Genomic DNA, 18,881 nt, shown 5'->3' with positions numbered 1-18,881 from the left:
AACAGAACGTGAAACCTAATTACAGCCTATCTGGTGAACACTACACAGAGACAGGAACAATCACCCACGAAATACAAAGCGAAACCCAGGCTACCTAAATACGGTTCCCAATCAGAGACAACGAGAATCACCTGACTCTGATTGAGAACCGCCTCAGGCAGCCAAGCCCATACAACACCCCTACTCAGCCGCAATCCCAATAACCACAAAACCCCAATACGAAATACAACAAAACAAACCCATGTCACACCCTGGCCTGACCAAACAATCAATGAAAACACAAAACACCAAGACCAAGGAGTGACAGCTGATGCCATCATCGTGGCAATAGCCTTTCTAAAGATGAGCTACTTTGAAAAACAGTGCTGTTAAAAATTGGGAGTTGTTGAGAAAATAAAATGTTCTGTTGGTTCTAGAGACAGATTAGTCTTCTCTTTTCAGCTTTAAACATTTGCTTTCCAAACTGTATGGTTTTCTTGAGAACAACCATAGAAATATAATCCATAGATGGCAGTCAGGACTGGCAGCCATTGTTAGCACACCCATACATTTAACAGTGAAATTGCCATGGTATGTTTTGCTCAGAAAACATAAGGGGGCAAATAAAACCACCCGTGGGCCAAATTCGGCTCACGGGCACCAGTTGGGGAACACTGATATATACTGTATATACTGTATAATGCAGTTGCAGTCGGAAGTTTACATACACCTTAGCCAAATACATTTACACTCAGTTTTTCACAATTCCTTACATTTGATCCTTGTAAAATTTCCCTGTCTTAGGTCAGTTAGGATCCCCACTGTATTTCAAGAATGTGAAATGTCAGAATAATAGTAGAGAGATGTCACGCCCTGGCCATAGAGAGGCTTTTATTCTGTGACTAGGAATTCTGTTATTTTTCTATGTTTTCTGTATTGTTAGGTTCTTTACAGAACTGTTTGTTTCCTCATTGTTATTTTTTGTTCCAGTTCTGATTTTAATAAAATATAATGAACACGTCTCACACTGCACCTTGGTCCAGTCATTCACAGGAAGAGGATCGTTACAAGATAATTATTTATTTCAGCTTTTATTTCCTTCATCACATTCCCAGTGGGTCAGAAGTTTACATACACTCAATCAGTATTTGGTAGCATTGCTTTTAAATTGTTTAACTTGGGTCAAAAGTTTCGGGTAGCCTACCACAAGTTTCTCACAATAAGTTGGGTGAATTTTGGCCCATTCCTCCTGACAGAGCTTGTGTAACTGAGTCAGGTTTGTAGACCTCCTTTTTTGCCACAACTTTGGAAATATGCTTGGGGTCAATGTCCATTTGGAAGACCCATTTGCGACCAAGCTTTAACTTCCTGATTGATGTCTTCAGAAATGGCATATATATTCAGATGTTGCTTCAATATATCCACAATTTTTCTGCCTCATGATGCCATGTATTTTGTGAAGTGCACCAGCCCCTCCTGCAGCAAAGCACCCCCACAACATGATGCTGCCACCCCCGTGCTCCATGGTTGGGATGGTGTTTTGTGTGGAACACATCATTCGGAATGAGGCCCAACTGCAATCCGACATTATGGAGAAATCTTGTATGCAGTTTGCACCTGGCCCGGCCCAGGTGGTCGAATTGTCTCTAGGAGACAGAATGCGTCTCCTTCCTGAGAGGTATGACGGCTGCGTGGTCCCATGGTGTTTATACTTGCGTATTATTGTTTGTACAGATGAACGTGGTACCTTCAGGTGTTTGAAAATTGCGCCCAAGGATGAACCAGGCTTGTGGAGGTCTACCATTTTTCTCTGAGTTCATGGCTGGTTTATTTTGATTTTCCCATGATGTCAAGCAAAGAGGCACTGAGTTTCAAGGTAGGTGTAACGCACTGGGCGTAGTGGGTGCGTATTACGCACTGGGGAAAATGTACTCACCAAGAAACTGGGCACACATATACAATTGCCCAAAACCAGGACCGCAACAGTCCGGAGGGAAAATCCAAAACAACCAGCACTACCACACAAAATAACCAGTGGGAAACGAAACAAGCCCGCACAAAGAGCAGGCAGGCCCACCAGCAGCTTAAATAGCCCAACAAAACCTAAACAAGAAACAGGTGTTACTAATCAGACAAAAACAACAGAAAAGGGGTCGGTGGCAGCTAGTAGGCCGGTGACAACGACCACCGAGGGGCCACCTTCGGTAGGAGTCGTGACAGTAGGCCTTGAAATACACCCACAGGTACACCTCCAATTGACTCAATTGATGTCAATTAGCCTATCAGAAGCTTCTAAAGCCATGGCATTTTTCTGGAATTTGCCAAGCAGTTTAAAGGCACAGTTAACTTAGTTTATGTAAACTTCTGATGCACTGGAATTGTGATGGAGTGAATTGTAAGTTAAATAATTTGTCTGTAAACAATTGTTGAGAAAAATTACTTGTGCCATGCACAAAGTAGATGTCCTAACCGACTTGCCAAAACTATAGATTGTTAACAAGAAATGTGTGGTGGTTGAAAAACGAGTTTTAATGACTCTAACCTAAGTGTATGTAAACTTCTGACTTCAACTGTATATGATACATACACTAAGTGTTCAAAGCACCTTCCTAATATTGAGTTGTACATTGTTTGCCCTCAGAACTGCCCCAATTAATCGAGCATGGACTCTAGAAGGTGCTGGAAACGTTTCACATTAATGCTTCCCCATGTTGAGTCCAATTCTTCCCACAGTTGTGTGAAGTGGACTATTCTTGATACACCCGGGAAACTGTTGAGTGTGAAAAGACACTTCAATCCTTGGTCTTGCCCATTCACTCTGAATGGCACACATTCATAACCAATGTCTCAATTGTCTCAAGGTTTAATAATCCTTCTTTAGCCTGTCTCCTCCCCTTCATCTACACTGATTGAAGTGGATTTAACAGGTGACATCAATAAGGGATTCTCGTTTTCACCTGGAATCATCTGCTCAGTTTATTCCATGGAAATAGCATGGTTGTAATGTTTTTTTTACACTCACTGTTATATTCTTGATGTATTAGTTTAACATTTATTTTTATTTTTAGCTGCCTCTTGGGCCTCCCACGGGCCTGGATTAATCTGGCCCTGATTAGGAATATGATCCTTGTAGGAAACCTATGGAAAAAATAATTGCGTTATTTAGTCATTATCGGAATATGACGTTCACAGTGTGCACTTTTATTTACCTATCCAACGTGTAGACCTGATTCAGTTGATCATACCTCCGATGCTCATTGTGTCACTAGTTTCTAACGCCCTCTACTCCGAACCAGGGCAAATGCAGAGGATACACTGTAGCTCCACCCACACGGTGTCGAATGGATTAAGGTTCTCTCCTGATCTGCGAAGTGTGTCGGTGAGTCACAGTCCTGTGAGTAATTTTCTTGGGATTTAAGGAAAAATAACTTCGGACATTGTCGTTTGAAATATAATTCTCGCTGCGTTTAGTTTAATTCGTGTGATGCTTTGTCATTGGATGGGTTGCCAACATAACCAGAAACCACACATTTGCGTATTATTTGAAGTTTGAATCTGCAATAACTTCAAAGAGGGGACAAGTATTGGTGTAGCCTAATCTCACAAGAAAATAGCTGTGACAGACAGGAACCTGTTTTATACATTTTGCTTTGGAGAAGATACACCGTCGTGGAGGGAAGGTGAGTGTTGACATTGTGCGCAGATTAACGGATTAAGTTTCATATAATCCGATCGATGTCACATAGTCTATTGACCTGTGTGAAGTGCCTTGTTTCCCTGCTATCGTTTCATGAGACGCAATGAGACCATGATGACCAGAAAGTTGTATTTATTTTGGCTAACTGGGCAGATAAAATATATATCTGTATAAAATATATATCTGTATAATGTATATAAAACATGTTAATTGGCACAGGTAAAGTAGCTCACAGTGGCTGACCAGACCTGGACAGTTTAAATATGATTTTTGTTCTCTATCACATCACCATCATCATACCTTACTGTATTATTTCTCACTGTAGCCTAAAATTCCTGGTCACTCTTACATTAAGTTGCACTGATACCTAGTTAAATAGAGATTGAATTCACTTGCGTAATTACCAAATAACTACACAGTAACTGTACTAGTGACCAATGCAGAAAGTACTTGGCCACTTGCTTTAATTCTAGTTTAATTAGTTGTTTCATACACTGTGTCTGCAATTACAGTGTAGTACTAGCTGGGTAATTAGACAATACTATATAGTTACAGATTGCAGAAGGGCAACTTTATGCAAACTGTTTCCCAACTCATATCTCTTGATTGAACCAGAGTTAAATTCAAGGCCAAATGAAGAAATGGCTCATAGTTACATTTGGGTCCTCTGCCATATAGGATTGGGCCAGCAAAGACATCTCTGGGCTGCTATTATCTGTCTGTCTAGCTTGGGCCTGTCATAGAGATTATGATTTCTGAGAGAAGATCAACATTTGTGAATGCACACATTTAGCTTTGTGTTTTAATACAATGAATATTGAGGCCTGTTTTGACATTTTGACAGGTTCTTATTTATATTTATTGAACCTTTATTTAACTAGGAAATTCATTTAAGAACAAATTCTTATTTACAATGACTGCCTACCCCGGGCCAAACCCTAACCCGGACGACACTAGGCCAGTTGTGTGCCGCCCTATGGGACTCCCAATCACGGCCGGTTGTGACACAGCCTGGAATCGAACCAGGGTCTCTAGTGAAGCCTCTAGCACTGAGATGCAGTGCCTTAGACTGCTGCGCCACTCGGGAGCCCGTAGACTGCCTGAAATATTTTCAGCAGGTGTTGGCCAACCAGGTTGTGATATGGATCTCTTCCTATCTTTGTCCTGTACCAGATCCGTCAATAGTTTTAGAGAGAAGGTTGGGATGGGCTCTAGTAATCACAGCAACAAATTGCACCAGGGCACATCTCAGTCATAAGCAACTCTAGGATCTCCATTTTAATGAATTGGGTTAATTAAGTTGACATTTTTGCCTTTGAGAATCTGGTCGAGAGACTATACTTTTAGAGAAAAGGGTTCCAACAGGGTTCTTTGGTTGTCCCCATATGAGATCTCTTTTTGGTTCCATAGAGAACCCTTTTGGTTCCAGGTTGAAACATTTTGGGTTCCATGTAAAACCCTCTGTGGAAAAGGTTCTACATGGAACCCCAAAAGGTTCTACCTGGAACCAATATGGTTCTACCTGTAACAAAAAGGGTTCTACCTTGAACCAAAAATAGTTCTTCAAAGGGTTCTCCTCAGGGGACAGCCAAAGAACCCTTTAGGTTCTAGATAGCACCATTTTTTCTAAGAGTGTAGAGTCAGTGCTTTTGTAACAACACTTTCCAGTCTGTATCTTAGCCTGCCTTTCCCAACCTACGTCATCATGAGGTTATTATCTGTCAGGTCTGAATCATCATTAATGAAATAATGATTTGGCCTCAACGTGGCAGACTCTGCATGAATGATCAAATGAAGGCCAAGAGGTTACACAGTGTTGCTACTAAGGGACATCTCAATCAGCTTTAAGCCACATCCACCCACTACCTGATAATGTCAGGTACATAACACAGCGTTAGCAAAGTCTATTTCTGGCACCAGCAACCTCAGCGATGATTGATTTCACATGTAGTATGAGTCATATCTGAACCTATGGTTTGAATGAGGGCAGTGTTAGTAAATGTTCAATGTCTTCCCACCCCTTTGATGAGTAGCTATCATGAGAACATTGCTCTAATGAAAACCCTATTGTGGGGAGGTGAATACACTGAATGAGAGATCCAGGAATGAATAACTAATGTAATATATTTTTCATGAGGGAATGAATGAATGATGAGGGAGCCTGGAGATAAGTAACACTGACCAATATAAAGAGCTAATTTTATATATATCCATGGCAGAGACTCTGTGAATTATTCTATGAATAACCATGAGCTGATGATTCTAATGACAACGGTAACTTTGACATGTGCTCTCATCTGAGAAGCCAATTCTAGAACAATGCTATCGTCTGAGAGGATGGTTCTAGAACAGATTTGGCAAGGAAGTGAGACACAGAGAGAGAAACCTAGAGAAGTCTTCTCAGGTTGTTGTGGGCAGCCTCTCAAATAATCTAAACAGATTCACTCTCCTTGTCTCTCCTCATTTACCTGCATGCTGGACAGAAGAAAACAAGTCCCTCTGCTGTAAGGATTTTACTTTGCTTGTCTTCTCATACTAGTGCAGATGGAGACGAGGAAGCCACTTTAGATGATTAAGATTCAGCCATGTTGGTAGGTAGCATCAAGGAAAGCAAACTAAAAAAGGAGACAATGAGAGGAAGCCACTTTAGATTATTGAGATGTAACAGTGTTGGTTGGTAGCTTCAAAGAAAGCAGTCTCAAACAGGAGATGAGCAGAGGAAGCAACTTGAGATGATTGAGATGGAGTGTGGTAGATATTTTGACCAGGAAAGCCAGACTCAGAGGAAAGACATAATGACACCCCAACAGGAAGGAAGTCCTGTCTCTTCAGTTCAGTCCCTCTGGCTATGGACAGATAACCACAAACAGCTGAGAGGAGACTGTTGATGAAAGACGTCACAAGACATTTAGGGGCCAGTCAGTTGGGTGGCTCTTTTGCATGGTTATTACAAGTTGCTAGGGGGATGCGTTAAAACAACGGGTGTTGAAGACACTCCGGTCAACAAACAGACAACCAGACTGATTTCTCCATCTCTCGCAGGTGGAACTAGACAGTGCCGTCTGATAGTGTGTTGACAGACATTTGCAGTGGATTATAGAATTGTTGTATATTTTTCCATGGAAAAATAGAGAAACCAACATTGCACAGCATCCCCACACCTGCGACTGTTTCTCTAGTTTTTAACAATTTATACAATTTAGGACTAATTCCCAAAGGGGACTACGCCCTTCTCTGTTATTTGATTTGCCAGTTGTTTTGTGATACACACCGCCCTGTCTCTTGTCTTGTTTCAGGTTGTTTTGGTTTTCTCTGTTTGCCCCTGGGACACTTGTTCCTCAGCTACAGTAAGGCGCCAGTTATGAAACTCCCTGCAGCGATCCTTTAAAGGCCTCTGAAGTCTTACTACCTGGGATATTTTCCTGCCCAGGGTAAAAGTTCCATTCCAAAAAGCTTAAAGGGCTTTGTTATAGATATTTCTCCAGTTAACTGAATCAACCATTGGCAGTATTGTATGTTAAACCCCAAGGAGTGCTTGAAGAATTCCCCGACGAGTAGGTAAACCACACATTACCCTTCGTATTATTGGCGAATGTGCAATCATTGGAAAACAAATTGGATGATCTACGATTAAGACTATCCTACCAACTGGACATTAAAAACTGTAATATCTTATGTTTCACCGAGACGTGGCTAAACAATGAATCGGAATCTCCGTGCATCGGCAGAACAGAGCAGCTACGTCTGGTAAGACGAGGGGCGGGGTTGTGTGTCTATTTGTCAATAACTGCTGGTGTGCGATGTCTATTATTAAAGAAGTCTCAAGGTATTGCTCGCCTGAGGTAGAATACCTCATTATAAGCTGTTGACCACTCTTTCTACTGAGAGAGTTCTCATCTATAGTATTCATAGCCGTCTATTTACCACCACAAATCGATGCTGGCACTAAGACTGCACTCAACAAGCTGTATAAGGCCATGCGCAAACAAGAAAATCCACATCCAGAAGCGGCACTCCTAGTGGCTAGGGACTTTAATGCTGGCCTTTTTACCTAATTTCTACCAGCATGTCACATGTTCAACCAGGGGGAAAAAAAATTCTAGACCACCTTTACTCCACACACAGAGACGCATACAAAGCTCTCTATCGTCCTCTATTTGGAAAATCTGACATTCATCCTACTGATTCCTACTTACGTACCAGTGACTTGCTCAATATGGAAATGGTCAGATGACGTGGATGTTATGCTACAGGACTGTTTTGCTAGCACAGACTGGAATACGTTCCGGGATTCATCCAACGGCATTAAGGAGTATTCCACCTCAGTCACCGGCTTCATCAATAAGTGCATCGACGACTTTGTCCCCACAGTGACCGTATGTACATTTCCCAACCAGAAGCCATGCAATACAGGCAAGATCCATACTGAGTTATAGGATAAAGCTGCCGTTTTCAATGAGCAGGACACTAATCCGGACGCTTATAAGAAATCTCGCTATGCCCTCCGACAAACCATCAAACAGGCAAAATGTCAATATATTACTAAGACTGAATCCTATTACACCAGCCCTGACACTTGTCGGATGTGGCAGGGCTTGAAAAATATTACGGACTACAGCCGCGAGCTGCCCAGTGACGCGAGCCTACCAGACGAGCTAAATGCTTTTTATGCTTGCTTTGAGGCAAGCAACACTGAAGCATGCATGAGAACACAAGCTGTTCCAGTCGACTGTGTGATCACCCTATCCGTAGCCAATGTGAGCAAGACCTTTTAAACAGGTCAACATTCGCAAAGCTGCGGGGCCAGACGGATTACCAGGACGTTTACTCAAAGCATGTGTGGACCAACTGGCAAGTGTCTTCACTGACATTCAACCTCTCCCTGACCGAGTCTGTAATACCTACATGTTTCAAACAGATCACCATAGTCCCTGTGCTAAAGAAAACAAAGGTAACCTGCCTAAATGATAACCGCCCGTAGCACTCACGTCGGTCGCCATGAAGTGCTTTGAAAGAATGGTCACGGCTCACATCAACACCATCCTGCAGGAAACCCGAGACCCAGGAGGGGTGCGTGCTTAGTACAGGAGGGGTGTTTGCTTAGTCCCCTCCTGTACTCCCTGTTCACCCACGACTGTGTGGCCAAGCACGCCGCTCAACACCATCATTAAGTTTGCTGATGACAAAACAGTGGTAGACCCGATCACAGACAACGATGAGACAGACTATAGGGAGGAGGTCAGAGACCTGGCAGTGTGGTGCCAGGACAACAACCTCTACCTCAATGTGAGCAAGATGTAGGAGCTGATCGTGGACTATAGCAAAAGGAGGGCTGAACAGGCCCCCCATTAACATCAATGGGGTTGAAGTGGAGCGGGTCAAGAGTTTCAAGTTCCTTAGTGTCCAGATCACCAACAAACTATCATGGTCCTAACACATCAAGAGAGTTGTGAAGAGGGCACGACAACACCTTTTCCCACACAGGAGACTGAAAATATTTGTCATGGATCCCCAGATCCTCAAAAGGTTTGAAAGCTGTACCATCGAGAGCATCCTGACATCACCACTTGCATCACCACGTGGTATGGCAACTGCTTGGCATCTGACAATTAGGCGCTACAGAGGATAGTGCGTACAGCCCAGTAAATCACTGGGGCCAAGCATCCTGACATCCAGGATTTACCTCGACTAACCTGACTTGCTACCGGTACCCCCTGTATATTGGCCAAAGCATTTGATACGGTAAACCATTCCATTGTTGTGGGCCGGCTAATGAGTATTGGTGTCTCTGAGGGGACTTTGGCCTGGTTTGCTAACTACTTCTCTCAAAGAGTGCAGTGTTTAAAGTCAAAGTCTGCTGTCTCAGCCACTGCCAAGGGAGTACCCCAAGGCTCGATCCTAGGCCCCACGCTCTTCTTAATTTACACAGACAACATAGCTCAGGCAGTAGGAAGCTCTCTCAACCATTTATTTACAGATGATACAGTCTTATACTCAACTGGCCCCTCCCCAGATTTTGTGTTAAATCCTCTACAACATAGCTTTCTTGGTGTCCAACAAGCTTTCTCCACCATTAACCTTGTTCGGAACACCTCCAAAACATAGGCCATGTGGTTTGGTAAGAAGAATGTCCCTCTTCCCACAGGTGTTATTACTACCTCTGAGGGTTTAGAGCTTGAGGTAGACACCTCATACAAGTGCTTGGGAGTATGGCTAGTCCTTCTCCCAGCACATATCAAAGCTGAAGGCTAAAGTTGAATCTAGACTTGGTTTCCTCTATTGTAATCGCTCATCTTCCAGCCCAGCTGCTGAACTAACCCTGATTCAGATGACCATCCTACCCATGCTAGATTTTGGAGACATAATTTATAGATTGGCAGGTAAGGTGCTCTCGAGCGGATAGATGTTCTTTACCATTCGGCCATCAGATTTGTCACCAATGCTCCTTATAGGTCCCTTCACTGCACTATACTCCTCTGTAAACTGTGCATCTCTGTATACCCGTCGCAAGACACACTGGTTGATGCCTATGTTTAAAATCCTCTTAGGCCTCACTCCCCTTATCTAAGATATTTACTGCAGCCCTCATCCTCCTCATACAACACCCGTTCTGCCAGTCACATTCTGTTAAAGCTCCCCAAAGCACACACATCCCTGGGTTGCTCCTCTTTTCAGTTTGCTACAGCTAGTGACTGGAACGAGCTCCAACAAACACTCGAACTGGACAGTTTTATCTCAATCTCTTCATTCAAAGAATCAATCATGGACACTCTTACTGACAGTTGTGGTTGCTTTGTGTGATGTATTGTTGTCTCTACCTTCTTGCCCTTTGTGCTGTTGTCTGTGCCCAATAATGTGTGTACCATGTGTTGCTGCCTTGCTATTTTGTTGTCTTAGGTCTTTCTTTATGTAGTGTTGTGTTGTCTTCCTTGTTGTGATGTGTTTTGTCCGATATTTATATTGTATTTATTTTTTAAAGGCCCCCGTCCCTGCCCCCGTCCCTGCAGGAGGCCTTCTGGTAGGCCGTCGTTGTAAATAAGAATTTGTTCTTAACTGACTTGCCTAGTTAAATTAAAATAAAATAAAATAAATACAGCTTCATTATTGTTATGTCATTTTCTTGTTACTTTTTGATGTGATTTAGATGTTTAGTAAATATTTTCTTAAGGTTGTGAGTTCAAACCCCCGAGCTGACAAGGTACAAATCTGTCGTTCTGCCCCTGAACAGGCAGTTAACCCACTGTTCCCAGGCCGTCATTGAAAATAAGAATTTGTTCTTAACTGACTTGCCTGATTAAATAAAGGTAAAATTAAAAATGTAAAAAATTAAATTAACTCTTTCTTGAACAGCATTGTTAGTTAAGGGCTTGTAAGTATGTATTTCACTGTCAGGTCTACACTTTTTATATTCGGCGCATGTTACAAATAACATTTGATTTGAACTCATTAAGGGAATATTGACAAAAAAAATTATCTGTCTGACTTTGTCTCTGTTCAAGGCAGTTTGATTTATTGAAAGGTATGAGTATTTTTTTTAAACTTCATTCCTTTTGCAGCTAGCTGCTGGCTTCATCTGTCCTCCACTTGTCTGCTTGAAACCTATTCAAAAGAAAAATAAAGACCTTTCCTTTTGTGTTCAACTATTCATTTGAATGGAACAGCCTAACAGGGATAAACATTTAATCTGTCGTCACATTTCTTGTTCTGAAAAGGCAGTGTCAATAGGGGGATGGGTGACCTGACCTGGGTAAAATATTTCCCTTGTGATGGAGGGCTGGGCGTCCCTGCATAACCCTCTTCTGGGGGCCCGTCCAGGGTGTGGACTCTGGCAGGGTGCCCACGGCTCTAGGCTAGGTCTCTATGATTTAAAGTTTACAACGTACTGTCGGTGCACAGGGCGAGAGAAAATTTGTAGTAATCAAGGTGACAGACAGTGACTAATTCAATACTGCCTTGCACACTCTTGCCTACATCTAGCTGCAATAGGGTTACAAACGAGAGCTTCTATTGGACAAATTCAGGCACACTATACAGTGCATTTGGGAAGTATTCAGACCCCTTGACTTTTCTTTATTCTAAAATGGATTCAATTTGTTTTTTCCCCCTCTAATCTACACACAATACCACATAATGACAAAGCAAAAACTGTTTTGTTGGAAATGTTTGCAAATTTATTCAAAATAAACAACTGAAATGTTACATTTACATAGGTATTCAGACCCTTTACTTTGTACTTTGAAGCACCTTTTAGCTGCGATTACAACCTCATTGTCACGCCTTGGTCATTGTATCTTGTGTTTTTGTTATATGTTTGGGTAGGCCAGGGTGTGACATATGTTGTGTTTCGTATTGGGGTTTGTATTAATTGGGATTGTGTATTATTAGGGGTGTGTCTAGTTAGGCTTGGCTGCCTGAGGCGATTCCCAATTGGAGTCAGCTGATTCTCGTTGTCTCGGATTGGGAATCGTATTTAGGTAGCCTGAGTGCGCGTTGTATTTCGTGGGTGATTGTACCTGTCTCTTTGTTAGTCACCAGATAGGCTGTATTAGTTTCACTCGTTTGTTGTTTTCATATTTTCAGTTATTTCATGTACCGCATTATCTTCATTAAAAGTCATGAGTAACCTACACGCTGCATTTCGGTCTGACTCTCTTCAAACAACAGACGAACTTCGTTACACTCATGTCTTCTTGGGTATGACCCTACAAGCTTGGCACACCAGTATTTGAGGAGTTTCCCATTCTTCTCTGCAGATCCTCTCAAGCTCTGTCAGGTTGGATGGGAACGTCAGTTATTTTCAGGTCTCTCCGGAGATGTCACTCAGGAACACTCAGAGACTTGTCCCAAAATCACTCCTGCGTTGTCTTGACTGTGTGCTTCGGGACGGTGTCCTGTTGGAAGGTGAACCGTAGCCCTGTCTGAGGTCCTGAGTGCACTGGAGCAGGAACTCCTCAAGCATTTATCTGTACTTTGCTCCGTTCATCTTTCCCTCAAACCTGACTAGTCTCCCAGTCCCTGCCGCTGAAAAACATCCTACAGCATGATGCTGCCACCACCATGCTTCACCGTAGGGGAGGTGCAAGGTTTCTTCCAGACGTGACGCTTGGCATTCAGGCCAAACAGTTCAATCCTGATTTCATCACACCAAAGAATCTTTTAGGTGCCTCTTGGCAAACTCCAAGCAGGCTGTCATGTGCCTTTTACTGACAAATGGCTTCCGTTGTGCCACTCTACCATAAAGGCCTGATTGGTGGAGTGCTGCAAAGCTGGTTATCCATCTGAAAGGTTCTCCCATCTCCACAGAAGAACTCTAGAGCTCTGTCAGAGTGACCATCGGTTCTTGGTCCCATCCTTGACCAAGGCCCTTCTCTTCTGATTGCTCATTTTGTCCGGGCAGCCAGCTCTAGGAAGAGTCCTGGTGGTTCCAAACTTCTTCCATTTAAGAGTGATGGAGGCCACTGTGTTCTTGGATCTGCAATGCTGCAGACATTTTTTGGAACCCTTCCCCAGATCTGTTAATCAAAACTATCCAGTGTTGTAGCTCTACGGACAATTCCTTCGATCTCATGGCTTGGTTTTTGCTCTGACTTGTGCTGTCAACTGTGGGACCTTATATAGACAGGCGTGTGCCTTTCCCAATCATGTCCAGTTAATTGAATTTACCACAGGTGGGCTCCAATCAAGTTGTAGAAACATCTCAAGGATGATCAATGGAAACAAGATGCACCTGAGCTCAATTTCGAGTTTCATAGCAAAGGGTCTGAATTAGTGATGCACCAATATGACATTTTTGGTCGATACCAATATCTGATATTTTCATTGCCAAATTAAACCAATACCGATAACCAATATTAAACGTTCTTGCGGCCTTTTTTTGCATTCTAGTACAATTAAAAAGCTAACACAACATATGGACGCAGTGGTCTAAGGCACTGCATCTCAGTGCAAGAGGCGTCACTACAGTCTCTTGTTCGAATCCAGGCTGTATCACATCCAGACGTGATTGGGAGTCCAATAAGGTGGCACACAATTGGCCCAGCTTCGTCCCGGGTTTTGCCGGGGTAAGCCGTCATTGTAAATAAGAATTTGTTCTTAACTGACTTGCCTAGTAAAATAATGGTTACACACGCGCACGCACACACACACACACACACCACTGACCAAAAAATAATTTTGTTGGCATTTACGTATGTCCCCATTACCAGAAAAACATAATCAAAACCTATTTCTTTCACTTACTTGCTGTGCTGTTTCGTTGTTCATTTGTTCAGTCTTTTCATTCTCAATCAGGATTTCTATGGAACACCATTTGGGTCTTTGTGTGTCAAAAAATATATAACACTATAACACTATTTGACACCAATAAAACAAACACAAGATATATACAGTATATAACACTATTTGTCATGTCAAATAAGCTTGTTGACCAATCAGGACCTGAATATGACTGCACGCCACATAATAATTTAACGTGTTCATACATTTTTTACGTAGTTATTACACATCGATTACACTATCACTCACATTTCATATGTCATAATGATTCATCGATATATATGCTATGATGCTGGTAAAGTTAGCAAACTATATAGCTACAATTGGTGTCATCATCTTTAAAAAAAACTAATTTATAAGACCGGTCTTATTTGATCAATGGTGGTCGGACCCATCTATGTGAAGCTAACCACAATAAGGATTAGCCACAATAGTGGACTTTGCGGTTAGCCTTTAAAATTGCATGTGATACAAATGAATACAAATAGTAGTATTATGCCATAATTATGCCATAATAGATCATGCTAAACGAGGTTGGAATGTTGTTATATAAAATCAACAGAAGACAATGATTGTTTAATTTGCAAAAATCTGTTGATACATCACACTGGATGTATTATACTTTAGAATTGCACTGTGGGCATATTGCGGGACTCTGAAACAACTGTGAATTGAGCCACATTTATTGTCAACCTATTTGTATTGAACACTATTCCCGAGGAAAAACAATACTGCATGGATGTTTTGGGGTCTGATACCTCTGAGGAGGACGTTGGGGAAAAATATCTTGAGTATTGAGTAGACTGAAACCCCATTTCATTGATCCCCAATCCTTAGGTAAGTTGTACAGAGCAATATGAATGTCAATACACATAATGGGCTGACTGGGGAGGTGATTTCAGTCACAGTCTCGCAATTAGAGCTACGATTGTTGTGTTCTGTGGATGTCACCGAGTAGACTGATATCCCATTTCATTGCTTCACATTCCAACCTTTTTTAACATTATCCACCAATTGTAACCTTCTGCATCACTGTGTAACTCCGGTAGGGCAACATCTGAAAAATAACACACTTGGTAGTGTGTACCGGTGCTCGATCGGGGAAAGCCAACATCGCTCACGACAGAGAACTGTTGATTGTCAAGGGCAATGAATTGCATTAGAGTTGTCTCACTGAATTGTATTACTCTTTCAAATGACTGCTCAACTTGTTTACTGCTAGATCCACACAGCGGACATTGTGGGCTGGGTTAGAAATGCTGTGTTGCATGTGTTTTCCATGGCGTCATTACGTCATATACAGTGGGGCAAAAAAGTATTTAGTCAGCCATCAATTGTAAAAGTTCTCCCACTTAAAAAGATGAGAGGCCTGTAATTTTCATCATAGGTACACTTTAACTATGACAGACAAAATGAGGAAAACAATCCAGACAATCACATTGTAGGATTTTTAATGAATTTATTTGCAAATTATGGTGGAAAATAAGTATTTGGTCACCTACAAACAAGCAAGATTTCTGGCTCTCACAGACCTGTAACTTCTTCTTTAAGAGACTCCTCTGTCGTCCACTCGTTACCTGTATTAATGACACCTGTTTGAACTTGTTATCAGTATAAAAGACACCTGTCCACAACCTCAAACAGTCACATTCCAAACTTCACTATGGCCAAGACCAAAGTGCTGTCAAAGGACACAGGAAACAAAATTGTAGACCTGCACCAGGCTGGGAAGACTGAATCTGCAATAGGTAAGCAGCTTGGTTTGAAGAAATCAACTGTGGGAGTAATTATTAGGAAATGGAAGACATACAAGACCACTGATAATCTCCCTCGATCTGGGGCTCCACGCAAGATCTCACTCTGTGGGGTCAAAATGATCACAAGAACGGTGAGCAAAAATCCCAGAACCACACGGGGGACCTAGTGAATGACCTGCAGAGAGCTGGGACCAAAGTAACAAAGCCTACCAACAGTAACACACTATGCCGCCAGGGACTCAAATCCTGCAGTGCCAAACGTTCTTAACTGCAGTGCCAGAGAGCATTTGGATGATCCAGAAGAAGATTGGGAGAATGTCACATGGTCAGATGAAACCAAAATATAACTTTTTGGTAAAAACTCAACTCGTCGTGTTTGGAGGACAAAGAATGCTGAGTTGCATCCAAAGAACACCATACCTAATGTGAAGCATGGGGGTGAACACATCATGCTTTGGGGTTGTTTTTCTGCAAAGGGACCAGGACAACTGATCCGTGTAAAGGAAAGAATGAATGGGGCTATGTATCGTGAGATTTTACGTGAAAACCTCCTTCCATCAGCAAGTGCATTGAAGATGAAACGTGGCTGGGTCTTTCAGCATGACAATGATCCCAAACACACTGCCCGGGCAACGAAGGAGTGGCTTCGTAAGAAGCATTTCAAGGTCCTGGAGTGGCCTAGCCAGTCTCCAGATCTCAACCCCATAGAAAATATTTGGAGGGAGCTGAAAGTCCATGTTGCCCAGCAACAGCCCCAAAACATCACTGCTCTAGAGGAGTTCTGCATGGAGAAATGGGCCATAATACCAGTAACAGTGTGTGAAAACCTTGTGAAGACTTACAGAAAACGTTTGACCTCTGTTATATACCCTTTGTTGGCAATGACAAAGTATTGACCAAATACTTATTTTCCACCATAATTTGCAAATTAATTCATTAAAAATCCTACAATGTGATTTTTCTGGATTTTTTTCTCATTTTGTCTGTCATAGTTGAAGTGTGCCAATGATGGAAATTACAGGCCTCTCATCTTTTTAAGTGGGAGAACTTGCACAATTGTTGGCTGACTAAATACTTTTTTTGCCCCACTGCTAATTGACATCAATTGGAGGTGTACATGTGGATCTATTTCAAGGCCTACCTTCAAACTCAGTGCCTCTTCGCTTGACATCATGGAAAAATAAAAATAAATCAGCCAAGACCTCAGAAATGGTAGAACTCCACAACTCTGGTTTATCCCTGGGAGCAATTTCCAAATGCCTAAAGGTATCACGTTCATCTGTACAAACAATAGTACACAAGTATAAACACCATGGGACAAGCAGCCGTCATACCACTAGAGATGTACGTACTTTGGTGCAAAAAGTGCAAATCGATTTCAGAACACCTGCAAAGGACCTTGTGAAGATGCTGGAGGAAACAGGTACATAAGTATCTATAGCCACGGTAAAACAAGTCCTATATCGACATAACCTGAAAGGCCGCTCAGCAAGGAAGAAGCAACTGCTCCAAAACCAACATAAAAAAGCCAGAATACAGTTTGCAGCTGCACATATGGACAAAATTCATACTTTTTGGAGAAATGTCCTCTGGTCTGATGATACAAAAATAGAACTGTTTGGCCATAATGACCATCGTTATGTTTGGAGGAAAAAGGGGGAGGCTTGCAAACCGAAGAACACCATCCCAACCATGAAGCAAGGGGTGGCAGCATCATGTTGTGGGGGTGCTTTGCTGCAGGAGGGACTGGTGCACTTCACAAAATACATGGCATCATGAGGCAGAAAAATTGTGGATATATTGAAGCAACATCTCAAGACATCAGTCAGGAAGTTAAAGCTTGGTCGCAAATGGGTCTTCCAAATGGACATTGACCCCAAGCATACTTCCAAAGTTGTGTCAAAATGGCTTAAGAACAACAAAGTCAAGGTATTGGATGGCCATCACAAAGCCCTGACCTCAATCCCATAGAAAATTTGTTGGCAGAACTGAAAAAGCATGTGTGAGCAAGGAGGCCTACAAACCTGACTCAGTTACACCAGCTCTGTCAGGAAGAATGGGCCAAAATTCACCCTACTTATTGTGGGAAGCTTGTGGAAGGCTACCTGAGATGTTCGACCCAAGTTAAACAATTTAAAAGCAATGCTACCAAATACTAATTGAGTGTATGTAAACTTGAATTAAATTAAAGCTGAAATTATTCTCTACTATTATTCTGACATTTCACACAAAGTTGTGATCCTAACTGACCTAAATCAGGGAATTTTTACTCTGATTAAATGTCAGGATTTGCGAAAAACTGAGTTTTAAAGTATTTGGCTAAGGTGTATGTAAACCTCCAACTTCAACTGTATGTAAATAAGGTCATCTTTATTTTTTATGAATGTGCAATTGTTTTTCTGATAACCTGTTTTCACTTTATCATTATGGGTATTGTGTGTAAAAAGATTAGGTTTTGTTTTTTAATGTATTCCATTTTAGAATAACTGTGGAAATAGTGAAGGGGTCTGAATTCTTTCCAAATGCTCTGCATATGCAAAAGTACGTGGACACCCCTTCAAATTTGTGGATTTGGCTATTTCAGCCACACCTGTTGCTGACACCTGTATACAATTGAGTACACAGCCATGCAATCTCCTTAAACAAACGTTGGCAGTGGAATGGCCTTACTGAAGAACTCAATTACTTTCAACGGGGCACCGTCCTAGGATGCCACCTTTCCAACAAGTTAGTTTGTCAAATTTCTGCCCTGCTAGAGCTTCTCCGGTCAACTGTAAGTGTTGTTATTGTGAAGTGGAAATGTCTAGGAGCAACAACGGCTCAGCTGCGAAGTGATAGGCCACACAAGCTCATAGAATGGGAACGGCGAGTGCTGAAGCGAGTAGCGCGTAAAAATAAATACAGACTCACGACTTTCAAACTGCCTCTGGAAGTAATGTCAGCACAAGAACTCTTGGCCGAGCAGCCGCACACAAGCCTAAGATCACTATGCGCAATGCCAAGCATCGGCTGGAGTGCTGTAAAGCTCGCCACCATTGAACTCTGGATTAGTGGAAATGCGTTCTTTTAGAGTGATGAAACACACTTCACCATCTGGCAGTCTGACAGACAAATCTGGGTTTGGCAGATGTCAGGAGAATATTAGCTTCCCAAATGCATAGTGCCAACAGTAA

General features: G+C 42.1%; 1 protein-coding gene across 2 annotated transcripts in view; it reads left to right on the top strand.

Moving 5' to 3' along the window:
• Positions 1–2,910: 2,910 nt before the first annotated feature.
• LOC124000134 (glycerophosphodiester phosphodiesterase domain-containing protein 5-like) overlaps positions 2,911–18,881 on the top strand; it is a 71,301-nt gene continuing 55,330 nt past the window's right edge. Inside the window, exons 1-2 of one of the 2 annotated variants that reach the window (XM_046306300.1) lie at positions 2,911–2,976; positions 3,276–3,659. The gene's annotated coding sequence lies outside the window, so the exon portion shown is untranslated. Of the gene's footprint in view, positions 2,977–3,058; positions 3,660–18,881 lie in introns of those variants that run through there. The other variant, XM_046306301.1, reaches the window with a different exon arrangement.

The sequence above is a fragment of the Oncorhynchus gorbuscha genome, linkage group LG16 (genome assembly GCF_021184085.1).
Source record: "Oncorhynchus gorbuscha isolate QuinsamMale2020 ecotype Even-year linkage group LG16, OgorEven_v1.0, whole genome shotgun sequence".
NCBI lineage: Eukaryota > Metazoa > Chordata > Actinopteri > Salmoniformes > Salmonidae > Oncorhynchus > Oncorhynchus gorbuscha.
The sequence above is the reverse complement of the archived record's forward strand: the minus strand, read 5'-3'. Positions and strand labels throughout refer to the sequence as shown.